Genomic DNA, 24,786 nt, shown 5'->3' with positions numbered 1-24,786 from the left:
TGTAAAGTACTATAACAGAATTATTCTTCTTTTTCTGCGAGTCCCAAATTCATATTATCAGTTCACAGATTTCCTCACAAACGTAGCAAGCTAGCTACCCATTAATGAATCAACTACCTCTCTAGCTAGCTAGCTATCATGCTGTTGATTCAGCATTTTAAAATTTTGATTTGTAGTAAAATATACAACATAAAATCTTAACTATGGCCGGGTGCGGTGGCTCACACCTGTAATCCTAGCACTTTGGGAGGCTGAGGCTGGTGGATTGCCTGAGCTCAGGAGTTCAAGACCAGCCTGGGCAACACGGTGAAACCCTGTCTCTACTAAAATACAAAAAATTAGCCTGGCATGGCAGCATGTGCCTGTAGTCCCAGCCACTCGGAGGCTGAGGCAAGAGAATCGCTAGGACCCAGAAGGCGGAGGTTGCAGTGAGCCAAGATCGCACCACTGTACTCCAGTCTGGGTGACAGAGTGAGACCCTGTCTCTTAAAAAAAAAAAAAAAAAAAAAAAAAAAAAAAAATCTTAACTACTTGTAAGTGTACAGTTCAATAGTGTTAACGATATTCATATCGTTGAGCAAGCAATCTCCGTAACTATTTCATCTTGCAAACGGAAACTCTATACCTATTAAACTATTCCCCATATCATCCTCCTCTGGTAATCAGCATTCTACTTTCTTTTTCTATGAATCTGACTGCTCTAAATACCTCCTATAAGTGGAATCATACATATTAGTATTTTTTTGACTGGCTTATTTCACTTAATGTAGTGTCTTCAAGGTTCATACATGTTGTAGCATGTTTCAAAATTCCATTGTATGTATATACCACATTTTGTTTATACATTCATCCATTCACAGATGTTTGCATTGCTTCCACTTTTTGGCTCCTGAGAATAATGCTACTATGAACACAGAGGTAAAGATCTCTCTTTAATACCCTGAGTTCAGTTCTTTTGGATATAGACTCAGAGGTGGTATTACTGGATCATATGATCATTATATTTTTAATTTTTCAGAGCCTGCATGCTGTTTTCCACAGTGGCTGCACCATTTCCATAGTAGTGCACTCCTACTAATGGTGCACAGCGGTTCCCATTTCTCCAAATCCTCACCAACACTTATTTTATTTTGTGAATTGTGTCATCATAATTGGTGTGAGGTGATATCTCGTTGTAGATTTGATTTATATTTTCCTAATGATTACTTATGTTGAGGAACTTTTTATATGCTTCTTAGGCATTTGAATATTTTTTTCGGAGAAATATTTCCAGTCTTTTGCCCATTTCTGAATCAGGTTGTTCGGTTTTGTTGCTGTTGTTAAGTTATAGGAGTTCTTTATATAGTCTGGATATTAACAGCTTATCAGACAGTGATTTGCAAATATTGTCTCTCATTCTGTAGGTTGCCTTTTCACTCTATTGTGTCTTTTGACACAGAGAGTTTTTAAATTTTGATATAGTCCTACGCAGTATCTGTAGTTGAAAGTTCTAAGGACCATGAAATCAAAACAGACACCTACTCCCAAGCTTGGTCTCTCTCTTGCATTTTCTATCTTGAAGAATGCAATGCATATCTATTCAGTTGCATGTTGCATAAATCTTGGTGCCATTCTTGTTACTTCCCTTTCCTTCCAAATATAGTCTATTGTAAAGTTTCCTAGGTCTTACCTCCTAAATATCTATTTAATGGACCGCTTCCTGTCTCAGTTATTCAAAGGCACTATGTTTTCGTGCCCCAGGGCCTTTATATACGCTGTCCTTTTCACGCATTTCTACACTTCCCAGCTCAAAGAATACCTTCTCAGGGAAACTTTATCTGAAACTCCTGTCATACTTTTTAATGGGTCCTTTCCTTGGTACTTTTCACAGGATAATTAAGTATTTGTGAGGTGACTGTCTTTCATGCCATACTACAAATTAGTAAAGGCAGAGACCAGACCATGTCTCTTTTGCTAATCATTGATTTGCAATGCTAAGTACTCATTAAATATTTGAATTATTGAATTAAGAGGTGAATGAATGGTCTCTCCCAATTCTTCCTGCAAACCTAGCACTGTGTCAGTTCACAGCTGGATATTTAGTACCTGGAAACACCACCCTCCTTCCACACTAACAAATACCATTCCCCATGCTGCCCTCTTCTTCCTCATCCTCTCCTTCCTCCTAAAACCTAATTTCATTTCTATGATACTAATTTAAATTATTACTTTAATTTGCAATGTTAAATGTGCTACATTTTATCAATTGTGGACAGAGTATATTTGTGTATGTGTTTTGGCAATGCGAAATCTAAGTTTTCAGGTGCATTTGAAAACTGATACTCCTTCTGAACTGTAGATGGATGCTTGTTTGTTTTCATGCATCTATAGGCTGGATAGTTGTTTTATTTTTTCTTTTGTTGTGGATTTTTTAGGTTGACTGCCATATAATAAACTGTATGCACTTAAAATTTACAAAATGATAAATTTTGACAAATTTATACATCCATGAATCCATCTTTGCAATGAAGATAGCAAAGGTATTCATGGTAGAAAGTGGTTTGATTGGCCCCGGGCCTCTTTTTAAAATGTTTGTCTTTTATGATGAGAAAATTTTCCGTTTAGATTCTCCAAAACCTCTTAAGAATTCTTCTGTCATTACAAGTTAGTTTTCACACATTCTGTAGAAACTAATATTTTCATTTTCTTGAAGCTTACATGAAATGGTGTTCTTGTGGATATAATAAGCAACACAGTTCTTGACCAGACTATCCTAGGAGTATTAGAGTAACAAATTTCTACAGATGCTAATTGAAGACAGCTAACAATGGTTGCTCTTCTAGAGGATATTTCAAGCTTGCTTTTTATATTATCCATTTCTTGTTACAAAACAATTCTATATCTGAAATGATGGCTATGTCTAACCTGTATAAAGCTCAAATGCCATGTGCTGCTTCTCTTGAACAGTGTCAAATTCAAGGAAGCATTACTATAGTATGCAAAATAACCCCAAAAATGGGTAAGTCTTTAAAATTCGCTTTGTTATTTTTCACTCTGCAGTCTCGCCCATCCGCTGCACATGCCTCTCAGGTGTGAGTCGTGCACCTCCTCCCTGACAGCAAGGTCCTTAGTCTCTTGTTTGAATTTGATGCCCAGAAGCTCTTATCTCCATTCTTTCCATTCTCTAGCACAGCTCGTTGTTATGTAATCCCCTTAGCTTATCTGGCTTTACCTGATTCTCCTGCTTGCCCATTACCCAAATTTTATTTACCAATGAGAGCCTGCATTGATTTTCAGAGAGAGGTAGAGAGAAAGGAGCTTGTGGGTAAGGAATATGGAATGGGACGAGATATTTAGTTAATGGAAACTTTAAAACATAGTATCTTTCCTTCTATCATAGAAATCTGTTTTCTAATTTGGAAGATGATATTCAGAAATTATGGACACACTGACATTTAGAAACAATAACCTCTTTTAAACAACCTCCAGCATCCATACATGACTTATTTATTAAATGACATGTTGTAGGAATGAAATCTGTTAGCTTTACTATTGCATCGTTTCTGTTTTTATTAAAAAATATTGTCACTTTTTGTTTTCAGCATAAGTAAATGCCAATTTTCATATTGTACATGTCCATTTTCAGATTTTTAATATACAACTGTTTTGTTTTTCTTTTGAAGTTTCACAGTATTCATTATAATTACCCAATCTGTCAAGATTATAGATAGAATTGTCTTTTTAACTATATTATTATTGTATCTCATATGGCTAAACAGTGTTATTTGAATTTGTTTACATATTCTCTTTTAAATCTAAGCTGCAAGCCAGATCTCTAAAAGTTTTCAGTATGAGTGGTGACTATATTTTTACTGTAGAATATTCCAGTAGAAGATTTCCCTATATCTGTAAAAAAATATTGGAGTAGGTGTTGTGCTGAACTCCTATGGACTCCAGTGGGGATGACGCCAGGATCACGCGACCGAAGAAGAGACCCAGCGTCAGCAAATGAGACAGGGAGTTTTATTGGGGGGCTTACCTACAGGGGAGAAGTCCAGTGGCAGCAGGCTGGGCCGAAGAACCACAACCATTTGTGAGAGGCATGCAGTTCATATAGCACTTTCACGTAGCACCATTTACCTAACAACCTTCACCTGGCAACCTTCATTCAACCCCCCCCCCCCAAATCCCCTCTACACCCCATGTTCCACGGGCTGGGCTGGGGGCTCAGATGCTACTCATAAACAAGGAATGAATCTCTGGAGTGGCCACTCCCAGATTCCCTAGCTCAGCAAACACATTCAGATGCCTCTGCCATACAGGGTCATTCTCGGAGTATGCGTAAGTTTTTGCTCTCAGGTGCGTTTACATACAGTAGGCTTATGATAGCATTTATATTTAAAGAAGTAACAAAAATCAATTGTCTAAAAGAGATACTGTATTCAAAACTTAGAACTCTGATGCTTTAGACTTTGGGAAAAACAGGATATCTAGTTTGGTGTTTGCATTTCTGCCTTCCTGTCTAATTATGACTAAAGTATGTGATATATGCATATTATCTTCCTAGTGTAAGTTTAAACAGTATCAGAATAGGAACAATGAGATTTATATATTTCTTCTCCTGAAGCACTTGGTGTGGTCCTCTGGCACACGGTAGGTGATATTAAGGAAGGAGTCTTGTGAAATCAGGAAAGCATTGGCAGTTTGGTTAAGATATCCAACTTCTAATCTTACTTTGACAAATAACTAGCTGAAAAGCAAAGTCACTTAACCACTTTTAGCTTTGGTTTCTCCATTTTTCACATACAATTATTGTGTTTACCTAAATGATTTGTTTTACTAAATGAAGTCACAGGGGATTTAAAAAAAACTTTAAATGTTCTATAGATGTCAGAGTAGATTTATTAATTGTAATTTATTAAATCAGTGTGTACTACCTATAGCAATGTGTACTACCTTTTGGTTAGTGAGCAATCCCCAGCCTTTCCAAGCAGGATGCTAGAGAGCTGAATCAGCATCTAATAGTCTTCTTGAAGAAGACTGAGTAGCTCGGTATGACTTACAGTTGGTGGTAGTTGCATGCGGTGCCCGCAAACTATAAGTGGATAGTTGTGCAGCTAGTGAATCATTCATAGAAAAGCTTCTTGAAAACAAGGAATGCAAAGGAGTTATCACAATCATTTCTTCATATTGAAGCTCTGGGCCAAGGAAAGCTTAAATCGAGGAATTCTAGAATGTTTTCAGTGTTTACCACGAAGATTTTCCTAGACTGAAAACTTTTTCTTGACTGCACTAATTGAGGGGTTCTCAAACTTTAGTGAATACTAGAATCACCTGGGAAGATCTTGAACTCTATGTCCAGGCCTCACTCCTCTTCAATTAAATCAGAATCTCTGGAGTTGAACCCAGGCTTCAAGAGGTTTATAGCTCCTCAGGTGATTTCATTTTACAGCCAATTTGTGAAGAAGCAGACTAATCCCCTTCTTGCTTATCAGCCCAGCTTAGATTACTTATCCATGGTAGTTATTTAGTGTTTCACATTTGGCAGCTGATAACAGACAGTCATTGTACAAGGTTTATGAGTTTACTCTTTACTTAGAAGTAGGTAAGTAAGGGCCGGGCATGGTGGCTTGCATCTGGAATCCCAGCACTTTGGGAGGCCGAAGGGGGCAGATCATGAGGTCAGGAGATTGAGACCATCTTGGCTAACACAGTGAAACCCCGTCTCTACTAAAAAATACAAAAAATTAGCCAGGGATTGTGGCGGGCACCTGTAGTCCCATCTACTCAGGGAGGCTGAGATGGGAGAATCACTTGAACCCAGGAGGTGGAGGTTGCAGTGAACTGAGATCATGCCACTGCACTCCAGCCTGGGTAACAGAGTGAGACACTGTCTTATGCTAAATGATGTGTTACCAAGCCTGACATTCCATAGGTACGCAGGAATATGTGTTAAGTATATGCTGGGCAGTCAAATCTATAGGGCAGTTAAGTATTTCAGGAGTTGTGGAAAAAGATATGTAGCTGAAATTAACAAGAAGGAGGTAATGTTTCAGCTGAGCATTGATTAAAAATTTGCAAAGACTAGTGGGACAAGAATATCAGGTTTAAGATTGGTGGGATAAGAATTTCAGGCTTTATCTAATTTTCAAAGGCAAAGAAACAAGAATGGCATTGATAACTGGAGGTTGGATAAAGAAGCCCTGATTTGATGAAGCATTTCATATTCAGGTACAGTTAGAAATATAAAATGGCTGGGCGCAGTGGCACACGCCTGTAATCCCAGTTCTTTGGGAAGCCGAGGCAGGCAGATCATTTGAGGTCTGGAGTTTGAGACTAGCCTAACCAACGTGGTGAAACTCTGTCTCTACTAAAAATACAAAATAATTAGCAGAGTGTGGTGGCTCATGCCTGTAGTTCCAGATATGCGAGAGGCTGAGGCAGGAGAATCACTTAAACCTGGGAGGCGGAGGTTGCAGTGAGCCAAGATTGCGCCACTGTACTCCAGCCTGGGCGATGGAGTGACTTCACCCCCCCCCCCAAAAAAATGAAATATGATAAGATGAAGGAAGAGACCCAGATTGGGAAAAGTATAGACAACATGATGAAAGGAAGGGAGAGAGGGAAGGAGGACAGAAGCTAGCTACCTGACTGGCTGGCTTCTACCCACTTAAATGATATTTTAGAAAGACTAATATGGCAACATCATGAAAAGCTGACTAAATCAGAGAAAAACTGCACCCAGACAGATTGGTTAGTGTGATCATAATGTCAAGGGAAATGAAACAAAATCTAGTACTTTGAGGGTCCAGGATTGAGGAAGTGGTAATGGGAACAGAAAGAAGCTAAAAGTTGCAGACATTACAAAAAATATATATACATATATAATCTTTTTCAACTTACTGAAGGGGAGATAAGAGCCAAAATTTATTCTACATTTTTGGTCCTAGGCTAATTAATTGGGAAGTCTTTAGGAGTGACAGGGGCAGGGGAGAGCATACGGGTTTGATTTTAAGCATAGATGAATGGGGACGACCACCTGGCAGAAGGGCAATGCCATGGTGAAATAGAGAAATTTGGAAGTACTTGCCAATAGAGAGACAAGACTAGAGTTTTGGAAAGAAAGAACAAACTAGTATTAGAAAATGAAATAGAAATAAATTAGAAAGGGAAAGCAATTCCTGAAAAGTATCCAGCGAACAAAGACAGAATACTAAAATCCAAGGGAATAGGATATTTCTTAAAGGAGATAGTGATCCATCTAGACTCTAGAATGTTGCTGTAGTCATATCAGAGTGTTCGGAGATTGTGGAGAATGAATAATGAGAAAATGCTTTGGATTTTGCTAGACAGGTGTCATTAATTATATTCAAAAGTGCATTTTCATGAAGCCACAAGGGCAACTGCTAAATGAAAAGAAGGAATCCATCCTGAAAGAACAGAATAGATGGTGAAATAATTGATGTAGGTAGGAATGCTAACTAGACTCTCTTTTGGTTATCATTGCAGTACATATTGAAAGTATTTATTTTTGCCTCTGCAGATAGTCTGGTACTCAACCAAGGGCCTCTGTGTTATTATTTTGTGTATCTCTGGAGCCTGACACAAAGCCTGCACATAGTGAGCATTTCAGGCATGCTTTAGAAGATCGTCACAGAATGTAAGGAGAGAAATGGAGAGGAATAATGGGGAGACATTAAAGGCGAACACAAAATTATAACTATTTGCCTGCTTGATTATTGTTTCCAGCCCAAAAAAGAAGTATCAGGGTATATATGAAGAGAAGGAGCCATAATTATAATACAAAGAAAGAAGGTTCAGGGTTGCATGAAGTGATGCAGAGAGGACATTTCTTTATCTAGAAAGCAGGTAGGGAGGAGAGATAATCCCAAAAATGTTTTGTAGAGAAGGTAAGAGCAAAAGCAGATTGGATGAAATGATCTCAATTACTTTGAACAAAGATAGAGGTCATTTTAATGGACCGTGGGTAGCTGATACTTGACCACTGTTGGAGATGTTTTTCTATTTTTTGTCTGTTACTGCCATCTGTGTGGGTCTCCCATACATTTTTAAGGGATTTTATTTACTGAGTACAGCTGACGATTACTCCTTTCTAGGATGCTGCTGAAAAGGCCAATTTTTATGAGGCATAATTTGCCTAAGAATTTTTTATTTAATTCATTTATATGGTGTGTAACTGCATCTGTTAGAAATGGGGTGTTCACATATGGTAGTCGGTAATCTTATTCAATTTGAAATAGATTCGAAAGCTGTGCTTTGCATGATAGGCATCCTTTCTCAAATTTTCTCAATAGGCAAATCTGTTTAATGGTGTAACACAGCATTGGTTGTATGCCATAGGACTTATAGAGAATCCTTAAAATGCCTCCTCTGTCACCCCTTATTATATCTCCACATTCTCTTAAGCCATGGAGCAGTTGCTTACATTTCCTGCCTTCATTCGATAACAGCATTTTCATATTGCCCACTCTTTGTCTGAACAATGACAAATCCAAGGAGTTAAGACATGACCACGCCACCGAAGTGTATTTGGCCAGCGTGTAGATGAGATGCACGTGGTCCTAACTCAAAACTAAGGCGAATCTTATGGAGCAGAGTGACAAAAAGGTGCAGGTGAAAGAAGCAGCTTCTTCATGGGACCATTTCCTAAATGAAAGTGATGGCCAAGCCATTCACTGCTTATGCAGTGTTTTCTTTATTGTGACAACCTCAAATGTGAAGTGATATGGTGATATCAACAAGTTCCACTATTTTCTTTTCTTTTATTTTCCCCGAGATGGAGTCTTGCTCTGTCACCCAGGTTGGAGTGCAGCGGCGTGATCTCGGCTCACTGCAACCTCCGCCTCCTAAGTTCAAGCTATTCTCCTGCCTCAGCCTCTCAAGTAGCTGAGATTACAGGAGAATGCCACCATGCCTGGCTAATTTTTGTATTTCTAGTAGAGACAGGGTTTCACCATGTTGGCCAGGCTGGTCTCAAACTCCTGACCTTGTGATCTGCCCACCTAGGCCTCTCAAAGAGCTGAGATTACAGGCTTGAGCCATTGTGCCTGGCCTCACTATTTATTTTTATTCATTCGATATTTATTAAGTAAATGATGACCAATGGGCTTAGAGCAAGACAGAAAACGTGACAGCATGAGAGAAAGGTTTCCTTCACATATCTGAGAGGTCATAAGCCCTTGCTTCCTAATGACCTGGTGCCTCCCTGCTTCTCACCCTCTTTGGTCCTGTGGTGTTAGTGGAATAAGAGGACCCAACAGATGGTGCCCACTGTGTGAACTCCTAGACTGAGAGCTGGTCAGAGACTATTTCCCTGATCAGGGCTCTGTCACACAGCCCTGCCTCTCCTCCTTCATTTGCCCTATAAATACATAAAGCAGCAGGGTGTGGGGATGGTGGGCATGTCCTCGCTCCTGCAGCACTGTCCCCAGGGGTCAGCCTCTCTAAAAACGAGAGTTGCAGGAGATGGCAGGATTCTGTTACTCCTCTGTGTGTCCTTTTCTCAAGTATCCCTGGCTTTATGCCTTTACTTCTTATACCCTGAATACTTGAGTCTCCCAGGATATTGGGCTTCCTTTCTGTGCTGTGCGCTGACACTTCACTGCTGCCTGACTGCCTCTGTGTGGGTGGTACCTTAATTACTGTGTTCTAGTATGGGCTCTTGCTGGTCTTAGGGTAAGATTTCACTCCTGTATGGGGAGCGGAGGGGCTGTTTTCACTGAAGGGGGATACCTTTGGGAAAGAAGAGTATTCTAGGACAGAAAATGGGGATACAAGAGGCAAATCCTAGGTAAGAGACCGGAAGATAACTCATTTATGTTCTCTCTACGGATCTCACTTCATCAAGCCTGGACCCTGCTGAGTGTAGATCCATTACTTTTTAAAACGATACTATTCACAGCCAGGTACTGTGGCTCATACCTGTAATCCCAGTGCTTTGGGATGCTAAGGTGGGAGGATTGCTTGAGGTTAGTAGTTCAAACCAGCCTGGGCAAGATAGCAAGACCCCCATCTCTACAAAAAATAAAATAATGAGCTGGACATCGTGGTGCACACCTGTGGTCCCAGCTACTCTAGAGACTGAGGCAGGAGGATAGCTTGAGCCTAGGAGTTTGAGGCTCCAGTGAGCTATGATAGAACCACTCCATTTCAGCCTGAGTGACAAAGCAAGCCCTTGTCTCTTAAAAAAAAAAAAAAAAAAGGTACAGTTTGAGTAATGTAGTAAAGTGCATGTGTACTAGATCCAGCAAAGGCAGACCTTGAAGTTGGAATGGAGGATGTGTTTCTTCAGTCTATGAGTGCAGCTGAGCTAGAGATCTGATGGTGCTCCCCTATGGCCGTACACTGCTACTTACTGTCCTTCCAGTGGCTTCTCCTCCCTTTCCTCATAGAAGCTTCGTTTTACAAGTGTTTCTCAGAGTGAAGTTCACAGACCACCTGGTTCAGAATTCCCTGGGTGGGTATGGGAGGAGTCCATGAAAATTCTTCTTGATGAGTCTAGCCATAACTCTAGATTCAGTATGTCTGGGACGACTCTGTAAATTTTATTACTAGATAGCACCCCAGGTGACTCTTACGCTTCTAAAGTTTGAGAATCACTAAGTTTAGTACATCATTATCAACATCATTTCAATTAGTTTAGGTCTCTTTTCCATGGAAAAGTATGCTATCTAGGAGTGAAATCAATATTCGGAAGGTTTAACATCAGAAGTTTAAAAAATACCAAAAAACCTAGAGATACATACAATGACAAAAAGACAAAAAGGAGTTTGATGTGAAAATATCATGAAGAAAAATGCATAAACATGAAAATGTCATATAACCTTAGGATTCATCTTTATGCAAATTTTAACATTTACAATAAGTTCATCTGTTGCATATTTTGTTAAATAAAATATATTTGTACGCCAAAGTTTGCATTAGCTGAGGGCCCAAGAGTACTCCAGGTCAGCACAGAGAGCTTTGTGTGGCTTTTATTGCAAGACATCGGGAGATAATGGCATATTATTCTTTCACCTGACCTCTCTTTCTGGAACCCTTGGCTTTTGAAAATGCTGTATTCTTTCAGCAAAAATAACAGCAACAATAGCAATGGTTTATTGTTTGCCACTCCATTTGTAAGAAACTTTGCATTTTTCTCTCAAAGTCATCCTCTTTGTCATTTGAAGTATCATCCATACTTGTATAATATGACACTGATACTGATACTGATCTCCATGTGCATGGATTAATTCTACAAATATTTTTTGAGTATTATGCACAGGCACTATTTTGGGTGCTGAGAATATGGAATGAAGAAAACAGACATTATCTGCCAATAAGAATATTACATTTTGAGATGAGACAAGTAAAATATGAAACATGATGATAGGTTATGGAAGTGCAATTTAAAAATGAAATAACCAAAACATGATTCATGAAAAAATTGATAATTTGAATTTCGTATTAAAACTAGAAACTTTGGCACTGAGAAACATAATGCTAAGAGAATATAAACAAGCCATAAACTGCAAGAAAAAAATTGGTAAATTACATATTTAATGAAAGACTTATATCCATAATATACAAAGAACTCTTAAAATTCCACAAGATAACCAGTAACTCAACATAAAAATGGGTGAAAGCCCTGAACAGATACTTCACCAAGGAAGACATGCAGATGGCAAATAAGCATAAGAAGCAATGTTCAGCATCATTTGTGATTGGGGAAATGCACATCAAACAACAACAAGATTTTAATATATCCTTACTAGAATAACTAAAATCTCCAAAACTGACAATACAAAATGCTGGTGATATGCGGAGCAACAGGAGATCTCATTCATTCGGAGGTAATATGACATAGCCACTTTGAAGGACAGTTTGGCAGTTTCTAAAATAAAACTAAACATGGATTTAATTGCCTTATAACTCAGTAATCACAACCCTACATTTGAAAACATCTATTTATATGACATCACCTAATCTTGTTCCATTTTCGAAAATAAACTTAGAATAATTTTAGACTTACAGAAAATTTGCAAGGATAGTACAGAAAATTACATATACTCTACACTTCTTTGTCACAATTAATAAACCAATATTGGTAGATTATTAACTGAGCAGAGCATACTAGTAAACCATAATTATAAACTTTTCTGCTTATATGCTTAGCAAAAATGGCAAGAACAAACACAGTGTGAATGCCGAACTATTCTTATTTTTAAGCTGACTTGGAAAGAATGGTAAATTATACATCTGTATGAATCCGAATCAGAACGCTAGTTTAGAAGATTGCCAATTCAGGACTGTTTCTTTTAATACTCTTTTTCGAAGTCTGAACTTACCAGTCTAAGTAAAGCCATTCTTGCGTTTCACAGAAAACATTTCAAGAGGCATGCACGGATATACAAAATACAGAAAGAGAATGAGAAATCCATGGAAAATAGAAAAGACAAATATGGTCGAAGACTCAAGAAGAGTCAGGGAAGTGACTAATGCACATATACATTAGTGCCTATGCAACCTGTGCAAACGTGTCCACCTGAGAACACAGCCACAGGAGGCTCAGTGGGTGGGGCTCGCTTTGCAGTAGAGTTCAGGTTCAAATTCCAACTGCAGTTTTTATGATGCCTGTGCTGTGTGACCTGGGAAAATTATTTACCCACTCTGTGCCAGTGTGCTCATGAGTTCACTGGAGCTCATCTTACATTCATTCCAGGACTACTGTGCAGAGCAGGTGACAGGATGCATGTAAAGTACTTAGCAACAGATCTAGCACACCTCAGGCTTGAAAAACCTGGTGGACGTTGCCTTTATTGCTAACATCATTATTATTCTTGCTACAACTGGACAATAGATTGGGCTCTTAAGCTTTCTAACACATCAGTTGTAAAGTTTATGACAAAATGATGTTTTTGATCATAAAATAAAATGATCTTTCAGATAGATCATGAAACTACCTCCATTTCATGTGTAATTCACTTTGTTTTAAGGAAAATTCCTTAAACAAAATGTTTGATTTATGCATAAAATACTCTATATTACCTCATAAAGAAACCTGGCTATCAAGCATTTTCTCTCTAAAAGCTAAGTCTGTAATTCAATCAAAAATGCATTTAGCATAAACATCTTGAATAAAAACCAGATAAGATGGTTCAAAACGAAGCTGATTCACTGATGTGTTCCTAATTCTGATGTCAGTGACTTGATGCAAACCAGGCAGTCTTCATGAACTCTGGACCTCTCAGAAACCAAGGCTGGGCAAGCGTACTTCTAGATGTGACTCTTCTTTTTTTAAAACAAAAATAATAATTTCAAGATTTATTTCAGATTTGAGGAGTGCATGCGCAGGTTTGTTACCTGGTTGTGTTGTGTGGTGCTGAGATTTGGGATACAATTAACCCCATCACCAGGTAACTGAGCATAGTACCCAAGTTAGTTTTTCAACTCTTGCCCCCCTCCTTCCTTTCCTTCTCTAGTAATCTCCAGTGTCTGTTGTCAACATCTTTATGTCCATCAGTATGCAATGTTTAGCTCCCACTTACAAGTAAGAACATGGGAAATTTGGTTTTCTGTTCCTACATTAATTCACTTAGGATAATGGCCTCCAGCTGCATTCATGTTGCTGCAAAGGGTATAATTTCATTCTTTTTTTATGGCTTTGTAGTATTTGCTATTGTTTATGTACCACGTTTTCTATATCCAGTCCACTGTTGATCAGTACCTAGGTTGATTCCATGAGTCTACTTTTGAAAAGAAAACAAACAGGGCAAAGCTAAAACCATGCTGAATCTTGTGCTTGTCAGGTCTATATTTCCTTCCCTTCCTAGTCCCACTATCCAACCTCAGTCAGGGAACCACAATCCTGAATTTGGTGTCCATATTTCTCATTTTATTATGAAACTGTTCAAACGTACAGCATAGTTGAATGAATTTTACAGGGAATACCTGGACATGCAAAACCAACGTCTAAATCTGGCATTAGCATTTTGCCATACTTGCTCTACCACAAATCTATTTCCCATAAGTTTTTAAATATATTTGACACTTTCGGAGGCCAAGGTGGGTGAATCACTTGAGGTCAGGAGTTCAAGACCAGCCTGGCCAACATGGAGAAACCCCGTTTTTACTAAAAATACAAAAAATTAGCCAGGCTTGGTGATGCGCGCCTGTAATCCCAGCTACTGGAGAGGCTGAGGCAGGAGAATTGCTTGAACCTGGGAGGTGGAGTTGCAGTGAGCCAAGATCATGCCACTGCACTTTAGCCTGGGTGACAAGAATGACTCCATCTCAATAATAATAATAATAAATAAAATGATGCTTATGAATGGTCACTTTCTCTCCCATACCATTCTGGTTCTTAAGCTCACCGATCTTGCTCTGCTTTGAGTCATTGGGTTCAACTCTTCATTGTATCTGGATATTTCTTTCCCTAAATCTTTACTTAACCTCTCAGTTGCATCACATAAAGTTGAGCTCCCGCCCTGCACCCCTGGCTCATTCCCTTTCTTGCTTCTCTTGACTTCTGCAATACCTCCTTTTCCTCCCACTTTTCTCTGGTTCCATATCTTCTTGGACTTTTATGTATTGGAATGTCCCAGGGCTCTGAACTGAGCTTTGTTTTCTTTGTCAGTCATTTTACTGTATATACCAACCATTCCATAATTTCTACTTCTGGGCCCAAGCCATAGATACTGCTATTTAATATAGCCCCAATACAGCCTCTCTCGTTTTTTTTTCGAATTCAGAAATGGGACTAACAATCCAGTTGCTTAAATCAATAGTGCTAGAGTTAAACTTTATTCTTTTTTGCCCCCTCATTCTTCACATCCAAAGCCCTCAGCCATGCTCCAAAGCAGGTCTCAAAGCTATTCATTCTAAGGTGCTATAGAATATTGGTTAAGAGTACAGTTTACGGAACTAGACAGCCTACGTTTGAAACCTGACTCAATAATTTATTAACTGTATGGTGTTGGATAGGTGTTTAATGTCTCATAGGCCTCAGTTTCATCACCTGTAAAATGGGAAAATAATGATTGTCATATAGGCAAGGCATGTAAATCAGTGACGGATAGATAGGAAGCATTATGTAAATGCTAATTAAAGACATTTACTCAGAAAGGCCTTTTCTAACCCCTCTATAAATAATTATATATATATGTATATATAAAATATGTGTGTGTGTATATGTGTGTATATATAATGTGTGTGTATATATATACGTATATACATATATATACGTATATATATATACACACACACATATATAAAATCTTTAGTTATTTTAGTCTGAGTTTTCCAGAGAAACAGAACCAATAGGTTATATATGTATATATTTTAAGGAATTGGTTCATGCAGTTGTGGGACTAACAAGTCCACTATCTATAGGACAGTATGACAGGCTGAAACTCAATTAGGAGTTATGCTGAAGTCTGGAATTTCTTTTCTAGCAAACCTCAGTTTTTGCTTTTAAGGCCTTCTACCTGGTTCGATGAGGCCCACTCATATTATCAAGGCAAATCTTCTTTACTTAAATGTTAACTATGTCGGCTGGGCACGGTGGCTCAAGCCTGTAATCCCAGCACTTTGGGAGGCTGAGATGGGCAGATCACGAGGTCAGGAGATCGAGACCATCCTGGCTAACACGGTGAAACCCCGTCTCTACTAAAACATACAAAAAAAAAACCTAGCCGGGCGAGGTGGCGGGCACCTGTAGTCCCAGCTACTCGGGAGGCTGAGGCAGGAGAATGGCGTAAACCCGGGAGGCAGAGCTTGCAGTGAGCTGAGATCCGGCCACTGCACTCCAGCCTGGGCGACAGAGCGAGACTCTGTCTCAAAAAAAAAAAAAAATGTTAACTATATCTACAAAAAGTCTAGAAAGCAACACTTTAGCTTAGTGTTTGATTGCATTGCTGGGTACTAATGCCTGACCAAGTTCACAGAGTAAACTAACCATCACAATAGCTAATAATTGATAAGTAATGCTATGCCAATTTGAAATAATTGTACATGTATAAAAGTGCATTTATTTTTTCTAAATTTCTGTGACACAATGCAGTGTTCATGGCCCTTCGTTTAGAAATAATTGCCTCTTGGTGCCAGATTTCTCCAGGAAAACCCTTGTCCTACCAAATGGAGGTTGTGGGGTGTAGATACCAAGCAGGGTGTCACGTGTGCCTCTTGAGTACAATGGAGACTCAGGTTTACCAAAAGCCAAATATATGGCCTGGGGCAAGTCAGCCTTTATGTGTCACAATTCATATTTGTCAAATAATTATGCCAGTCTCATCTAATCTATAAAATTCCAAGAATTAGATAAATGCCAGAATGAATTTGGGAAAACATGAAGCATTTTTTAAATTGAATATGTGAAAATTACATTGCTTTTAAAGACATGATTTTTCCTTTAAGAAATGAAGATAAGCTGAAATGCTGTATCATTTAGGCAAATAGATAATTTTTCCATTTTTGGTCACATCTGTGTTTTAGGTTCACATTTTTTTGCCATTTCAGTGTGTGTGTGACCATAAGGATTTAATGAGCTGTTGGCATGATTTATTTGAAGTTTTACTTTAAAAAAACAGTTTTAACAACCCAAGGGTAGTTTAAATTTTGTGGTGCTATTAAGCCAATCTGGCCTTCTATTTTGAATTTCTAAAAATAACTAATGCTATGTAAGTCAATACATATTATTGAAATATTTTTAGTGTTTTTGCCATTTCTCTTTGTACTTGTGCTCTCGTGAATGGAATGAAATTTGAGCTCAAGTATGTTTGTCTCTTTAAAGCATAAAAGTATTTAATAACATTGCCTTTTGAAAAACCCTTAAAATGTGCACGTATTTGTATGGGCTGCATAAAGGAAAAAGCAGTTTGTTGCTTCTTATAATAATTATATTATAGTTCCCTGATGCAGATTCATCTGGGAGTATTTAAGGGATGAAAGGTCAAAAGGATTAAATGTTTACATTCATTAGAATATGATCTTTTGGTGTAGGCAGAAAGGAAAAAGACTAATTGGTTTACTTCTAATTGTAAGCCTTATGAACTTACTGCTTTGGTAATAACTTAAATGTCATGATTAAAAATATTGACCTATTTTCCTATGGGCTTCCACTGAAATGGTAGCAGGCATCTGCAATATTACCTAATAAATTTAAAATATGGTCTTTAACTATAAATGTGAGTATCATAACTAATACATCTCTTTTTTATGCCAAAAGCTCTAAATAACAAGCAGTTGCTCTTCTTGGTATGGTAATCTGAGAGCCCCATCATATTCTGTTTGTTTTCCTCAAGAAAAGCAAGGCATAAGGGCTTTGTCATTAATTAGGCTGTGTTTCTCTGAGCAAGTCTATTTAATCTTTGGTCTTAATTTCTCAGCTAGGAAACAAAATCTTCGAATTCGACGTTCCCTAATATTTATTTGAACCATACATTTTTGCCTTGTATTTTAAAAAGAGAGGAGGAATTGAGACTGAATCCACTGCCCAATGTTGGATTTCGATTAGTCAACCCAGGTATGGTTTGCCCCAGAGGAGCTTCCAGTCTCAATTGACAGCAAGTCAAGAGTCAGGAAGCACACAGAAAACAAGGCAAGATATGAACATTTTCAAGAGAAATCCCCCTGGAGAGATGCCTCAAGAAAATCCCCCTTGCAAAAGACCCTCCTGTTTCTTTCATTTCAGCCTCAGAAAACAGATCATGACATTGTATAAAAGGTGTAATCCTAGAACAACAAGTAGATTTTATGATTTTTATTAGTTTTGTTTTCAATTCTGGGTCAGAAACTCATTGCATAGAGTGTCCTAAAGCTTAAAGAGCAAATATAAGATAAGTAATAGAAAAACATTTGAAGATAATTTATCTACTTCTTCAGGTATTCAGGCAAGACCTGGTCAAAAATTAGCATCTTTCAATTCATGTTTATATTTCACTTAAGTTCTGTCTTGAAAATGAATATAATCGATTAAAAAATCAAGAATCTTTGTATTCTACACTTTCAGTTTCACTTTTCAAGAAGAATATACATTCTAAAATGTGCAATAGTATGAGCTTAATGCTAATGACTTTAAATTTAGTTCTGTAGAGTTCTCATGAGGTTTAGTTTTTCATATCTCATGCATCTACACAATTTTATGTTGGTGATTTTGATTCTGAATGAGTATCTCGTATTCCAAGAGTGTCAGAGGCTTTTAGCTGTACTCTCAGGCTCTATAGCAAACTGTTTTTCAGAATTAGCTATTAGTTAACTAGAACTTTAACCCAAGTGCTCTTGTCCCCTTAATCTGGGGTCTTATTCCAGTTTTATATCTTTCAGATATTTAGAAACAATTCTTTTATTTGACAGTTTGTGACTAACAATGGGAGTAATAATTTGGCTCTCGCCTTTTATCGTTCCTCTTAAGGAAATCTATATAGCTAATATTTTTATCTTTTTAAAATCTTCAATTTTCATTTCTATATGGTAAAATGAAGTTATAAACTAAACCAGTTATTCCAGATGCAGACCAAGATCAATGTTACTAAGTATCTCCTTGTTTTGTTAAATAATTCAGCTTTATATTCATCTTGCACAGACCCTGATATTTTCCTTTCACGCAGCAGCAATTGGTTTGAATTTATTGCACACTTTGATCCACAGCTTCTTTCTGTGTAGCTTTTTCTCCATTATCTTCTCCATCCAGAAAGTAACTGTTTTGGTGTTTATGATGTGTATGTTTTTTTCACCTTGACAATCGGTATTGTCTGTTTATATCTTATTTTTCTCTTTTATTTCAAAGGGCATTGCAAGGTAAAAGGTGGAGTATTCTTATAAGTACTAAACTACTTATTATTTCTTATATAGTTTTTCAACATCTCTGCAATAGCAGCATCGTTTTTCCATCTCTATGGTAGTCATCATCAAACAATATGATCTGGTAATATCATCCATCTGCTTTGTAATAAAGGCACAGACACGGAGTCATATAATTTTTGACCTGAAAAGGAACTTGGCAATTGCATTGTTTGTTGATATTCTAAAGATGAGGAATGTAACTCCTAGAAAGTTTCCCCTTGGATTCCACAGCTCGTTAGAGGAATAAGACGACTAGGAAATAGATTTTCAGGTACAATAGTCTTTCTTCTGTGCTGTTTAATATGAAGTTATCAAATGGATATAAGTTGTATTTAAAAGCTTTTGTTGGCCGCGTAGTATTTGGACTGCATTAGGCTTAGAGTTAAGGCAACAGCCCACTCCATCCACTCCCCTCCCTGTATGAAGAACAGGAAAAGCCAAACTGGTGAAGGATAAAGTGGGCTGATGGTATCCTCCAGATACACAGCTACACAGTTAAGCAATGATCACAGTGGGTCCACATAGGAGGGAAAACAGACCCTATAACTTATATCACCAGTTCCTATTCCTCAGTGGGAAAAGAAAAACTCAGTGTTAAAAATTGGAGCAGAATTAATTGAACAAACATACAGTAAATTTGGCTAGCAGTATTTATGAATCACCTTGTATTTAATACGGAAAGTTTCATATTAAAGAATATTATCTTCCAAATTTAAAGATAACTCAATAATTTGATTTGACTTATTTTAGCTGTATATTTCCTGTTATGTCAATTATACAGAACTATAGGCAACCTATCACTAAAGAAGTATGATTCCACTAATAAAAATATATTTACATTAGCAATAAGTATGTGGAAAGAATTACAACATATGCATATACATAGGTTGAAGTCTAGTAATGTTGAAAACTATAGGCCAAAAAATACTGTTGGGAAATTGTGCATCACTAACATTATTCATACAACCCACAGTACACTAGTTTGATAATAAAGCAGTTAAATAAATTTTTATTTAGAATTTAATTGCATAATAGAAGCTATCAGTACTTCTGATGTATGGTAGCAAGCTCTGCTCTCCAAATGATTTCATTTTCCTCCTGACATAAAAGTAAGTTGTATTTACCACCTTCTTCTGCAGCTGGGTGAGGCCATGTGACCAGGTTTCCTCCAATAGATTGCTGATGGATGTGATGTAAGCCATTTCCAATCCCAGCCCCTAGAACACCCAAGCCATCCTCTGCCTTCTTTCTTCCCTATTAAATGATGAAGAGAATCCTGTGCAAGACTCAGGCCCTAGAATGGAGCTGTTGGATGAATGGAGTCAGTGCCCTTAAATAACCAGGTCTCCTCATCCCCATCTTTCTCTCTCATTAGATTGTGGTAAGAGAGAGAAATAAACTTTTACTGTATTAAATTACTGAGGTTTCAGGTAGTTTATTATAGCATTTGAGCCCTGATAAAATGAAAGTTTATAAAATTACATCCTTAAGAATCAAAAATAATTCATCTGTAAGAAACAAAGACAGGATTTGCATTCCTTGATAAGTTTGAGGGCTCATCGGGAAAAGCCTTGTTGGTTCTCCAAATGCCACAGAACAGTCTTTGAGATAAGAGTGGTCCAGTAAAAAGTAAAAAATAAGTGGGTGGCTTAGACAACTATTTCCTAGATTTGAAAAATAGGATCTTAAAAATTGCCTTTTTAAAAACCTCCATCTTGCTTTAGATAGACTAAAACTAGAATGTGGTCCCAGGGAGTAAGGGCATGAGCTGACTACCCTGTCTGTCTTAGGTAAAGAGATAACAGAAGCGTTTACAAAGGATTCACTAAGCGAGGAAAAGATGTGGACCAAAACCTGAGGTGACAGCCTGGTAGGATTGCTTGGAATTCAGTAGGCATAAGTGTTAGAAATAGAGTAATTAGAGGTTATGGTAGGGTTCGGGGGGAAAAAATGGAACTTAAGGGTCAGAGCTTCAACAAGATATGTAGGGAATGGGAGAATGGCACCATCCATCAACAAGAAGATTTAATAAGTTTTTGGTTTGTTTTCAAAACATATTTGTGCACAATGTGGTTAAGATGAAATGAGGTGCCGGGCGCGGTGGCTCAAGCCTGTAATCCCAGCACTTTGGGAGGCTGAGATGGGCGGATCATGAGGTCAGGAGATCGAGACCATCCTGGCTAACACGGTGAAACCCCGTCTCTACTAAAAAGTACAAAAAATTAGCCGGGCGAGGTGGCGGGCGTCTGTAGTCCCAGCTACTCGGGAGGCTGAGGCAGGAGAATGGCATAAACTCGGGAGGCGGAGTTTGCAATGAGCTGAGATCTGGGCACTGCACTCCAGCCTGGGCGACAGAGCGAGACTCCGTCTCAAAAAAAAAAAAAAAAAAAAAAAAAGATGAAATGAGGTAATATACGTGAAAATATTTTTTCAATGCTTATCTCAGTAAACATTTGTTGACCTTGGTTGAAATGATTTTATTTTCTTTAAATAATGACAGAAGAAGAAACAAGAGTATTTCCTCTATTGTTACATTTTTGGAGACATAAGTCACCAGTACTTTTTTTTTTTCTAAAACTGTCTAAATTATCTGCATTCCCTGACTTCGTATATTCCTTTTACTTACAAATATTCCAAGTAGTTTCAAACGTTCCTTTACTTAAGCGGTTTTCAAACTTCTGTATGCATTAAAATCGCCTGGGGAGCTTGTTAAAATACAAATTCTATATGCACATTGAATAAGATGCTTGTGTTTAATAGGAGGTGGGCAGGTTAAAGTTGCTTGCTGCTGGACTCCTAGACTGCCCTTCCAGCAAGATCTATCCCCACATCCCAGCATGCCAAGCACTTCAGAACATACACCCATCTTCCCTGCATTGAAGTTTGGCTTTAGCTGAGAATCAGATTTTCCCCCACACAGGAATATGCCAAAATGCTACTTAATCCACAAAGATAAAGGCTACCTCCAGAAAGGCTTGTGAATGTTTAAAATGAGATGCGATCTTTCTCTTTTTATGCAGCCTCAACACTGTGACTAATGGTGTATATTCTGTCCCATTTGGTGTTATGTTACTTGCATCCTCCCTCACCTTTGCCCTTCTCCTGTTGCCTAGATTATAATTACTCTGAGTATGTTCTTATTTGTGCACATTGTCAGTGCTCAGTATACACATTGTATTTAGTGGGAACTTATTTTTTAAAGCAAATTCATTCTTGGGAACAAAACCAGCTTTCTTGTTTTGATTGGTTCATGGTTTAGTCTTTCTACTTAGGATAAGAGTAGTTTACACACCACAGTCAGTGTTATAATATTCTGTGTTCCTTTGTGTACTTATTGTTACCAGTGAGTTTTGTACCTTCAGGTGATTATTTATTGCTCATTACTGTCCTTTTCTTTCTTATTGAAGTGCTTCCTTTAACATTTCTTATAGGACAGGTCTGGTGTTAATGCCATCCGTCAGCTTTTGTTTGTCTGGAAAATTCCTTATTTCTGCTTTGTGCTTGAAGGATATTTTTGCCAGGTATACTATTCTGGGGTAAAAGTTTTTTTCCTTCAGCACTTTAAACATGCCATGCCAGTCTCTTCTGGCCTGTAAGGTTTCCACTGAAAAGTCTGCTGCCAGATGTATTGGAGCTCCAGTGCATATTATTTGTTTCTTTTCTTTTTCTGCTTTTAGTATTCTTTCTTTATCCTTTGTTTTTGAAAGTTTTGATTATTGAATGCATTGAAGTAGTTTTCTCTGGGTTAAATCTGCTTGGTATTCTGTAACCTTACTTGCGTATTATCTTTCTCTAGGTTTGAGAAGTTCTCTGTTATTATCCCTTTGAATAAACTGTCTACTCTTATCTCTTTCTCTACCTCCTCTTTAAGGCCATTAATTCCTAGATTTGCCCGTTTGAGGCTATTTTTTGGATCTATAGGTATGTTTCATTGATTTTCATTCTTTTTTTCTCTTGTCTCCTCTGTGTATTTTATTTTTTCTTCTTCTTTTTTTTTTTTTTTTTTTTTTTTTTTTTTTTTTTTTTTTTTTTTTTTTTTTTTTTTTTTAACACGGAGTCTTGCTTTGTCACCCAGGCTGGAGTGCAGTGGCATGATCTCTGCTCACTGCAACCTCTACCTTATGGGTTAAAGCGATTCTCCTGCCTCAGCCTCCGGACTAGCTGGGATTACAGACACATGCCACCAGGCCCAGATAATTTTTGTATTTCTAGTAGAGACAGGGTTTCACCATGTTGGCCAGGCTGATCTTGAACTCCTGACCTCGTGATGTGCCTGCCTCGGCCTCCCAACGTGCTGGGATTACAAGCGTGAGCCACTGCGCCTGACCCTGACTGTGTATTTTCAAATAGCCTGTTTTCAAGCTCACTAATTCTTTCTTCTGCTTTATCAGTTCTGCAATTAAAAGACTCTGATACATTCCAGTATGCCAGTTGCATTTTTCGGCTCCAAAATTTCTGCTTATTTTTAATTATTTCAATCTCTGTTAAATGTATATGATAGAATTTTGAATGTCTTCTCCGTGTTGTCTTGAATTTCTTTGCATTTCCTCAATACAGCTATTTTGAATTATCTGTCCAAAGGGTCACATGTCTCTGTTTCTCCAGGATTGGTCCCTGGTGTCTTATTTAGTTCACTTGATGAGGTCATGTTTTTCTGGCTGGTAGTACTGATGCTAGTAGATATTCTTAGGTGTCTAGACATTGAAGAGTTAGTTATTTATTTTAATGATCACTGTCTGGGCTTGTTTGTACCCATCCTTCTTGGGAAAGCTTTCCAGATATTTGAAAAAACTTGGTTGTTGTGATCTAAGCTGTATCAGCTTTAGGGGGTACCCCAAGCCCAGTAGTGCTGTGATTCTCACAGACTGGTAGAGGTACTGCCTTGATGATCTCGGACAAGATCCAGAAGAAGTTTCTGTATTACTCGGCAGAGACTCTTGTTCTCCTCCCTTCAGGGCAGCAAGTTTCATTATAGCCGAGTGTGTATCTAGAAACATCTTTGGGGACCTAGGGCCTGGAACGGGAGCCTCATGACTCTGACTGGTGCCCTATCCTGCTGTGGCTGAGATGGTATCCAAGATGCAAGGCAAGGTCCTCCCCACTCTTTCTTCTCCTCTCCTCAAGCAGAAGGAAGAGGTTTCTCTTGGAGCTGTGAGCTGTGCAGCCTGGGGTTAGAGGAAGGGTGATGCCAGCACTCCCTTAGTCACCCCAGCTGGTATCTCAGTTTGTCACATGCCTCTTCAGTCCACTGGCTGTGACCCAGTTAAGCACTATGACTCAGTTTATTAGAGACCCAGAGCACTTTGGCATTCGGTGATGAGGTTTGTGGGAACTCAAGTTCAGACCTCTGAGATCTGTGGTTCCCCTCTGGCTAGGGCTGGTGTACGTGCCCCCTCTGTGGGTGGGCACCAGCTGAGTTTGGTCTGATTTTCCCTTCTGCTCTAACAGGACAGCACGGAGTTCATTTTCCCAGGATTGCTGAGCTCTCCGTTTCCCAGTGCCCAGAGGTGCTCTTCGCATGCAGTGGGGAAGGGGTGGGATCAGTGATCCAGGACTTTTCTGTGCCTTAAGAGAAAAGTCTCATAGTACCTGGTTTTAACACTGTATCACTGTAGGAGACACTGTCTTTTTAGTGCGTCTTCAGCGATACTGTGTTAAAACCAGGTACTATGAGGTCTCAGGTGACTTTTGGTTCCTTTGAAGATGTTTTCTCTGAAGAGATAGTTGTTAAATTGGTATTTAACAACTTTCTATTCCACCATCTTGCTCTGCCTCCACCCCAGCTTTCTTGTCTTGAAACAAGACACCAGTAAATATTTAATAACTACTTTCTGAATCAATTAGTCCATAATAGCATCGCATGCTATTGTCAATTATAAAAGGAGGTAAAATTGTCAATAATAAAAGGAGAGTTTTTTCCTTCATTTCAGGGATTAATGTTTAGGAGACAATATTAATTAGTAGTGT

At 38.3% G+C, this 24,786-nt stretch overlaps 1 protein-coding gene across 6 annotated transcripts in view; it reads left to right on the top strand.

Moving 5' to 3' along the window:
• CTNNA2 (catenin alpha 2) overlaps positions 1-24,786 on the top strand; it is a 1,154,891-nt gene that overhangs the window by 247,484 nt on the left and 882,621 nt on the right. The gene's annotated exons all lie outside the window — the stretch shown is intronic.

The sequence above is a fragment of the Rhinopithecus roxellana genome, chromosome 17 (assembly GCF_007565055.1).
Source record: "Rhinopithecus roxellana isolate Shanxi Qingling chromosome 17, ASM756505v1, whole genome shotgun sequence".
NCBI lineage: Eukaryota > Metazoa > Chordata > Mammalia > Primates > Cercopithecidae > Rhinopithecus > Rhinopithecus roxellana.
This window is presented reverse-complemented; position numbering and strand designations above follow the sequence as displayed.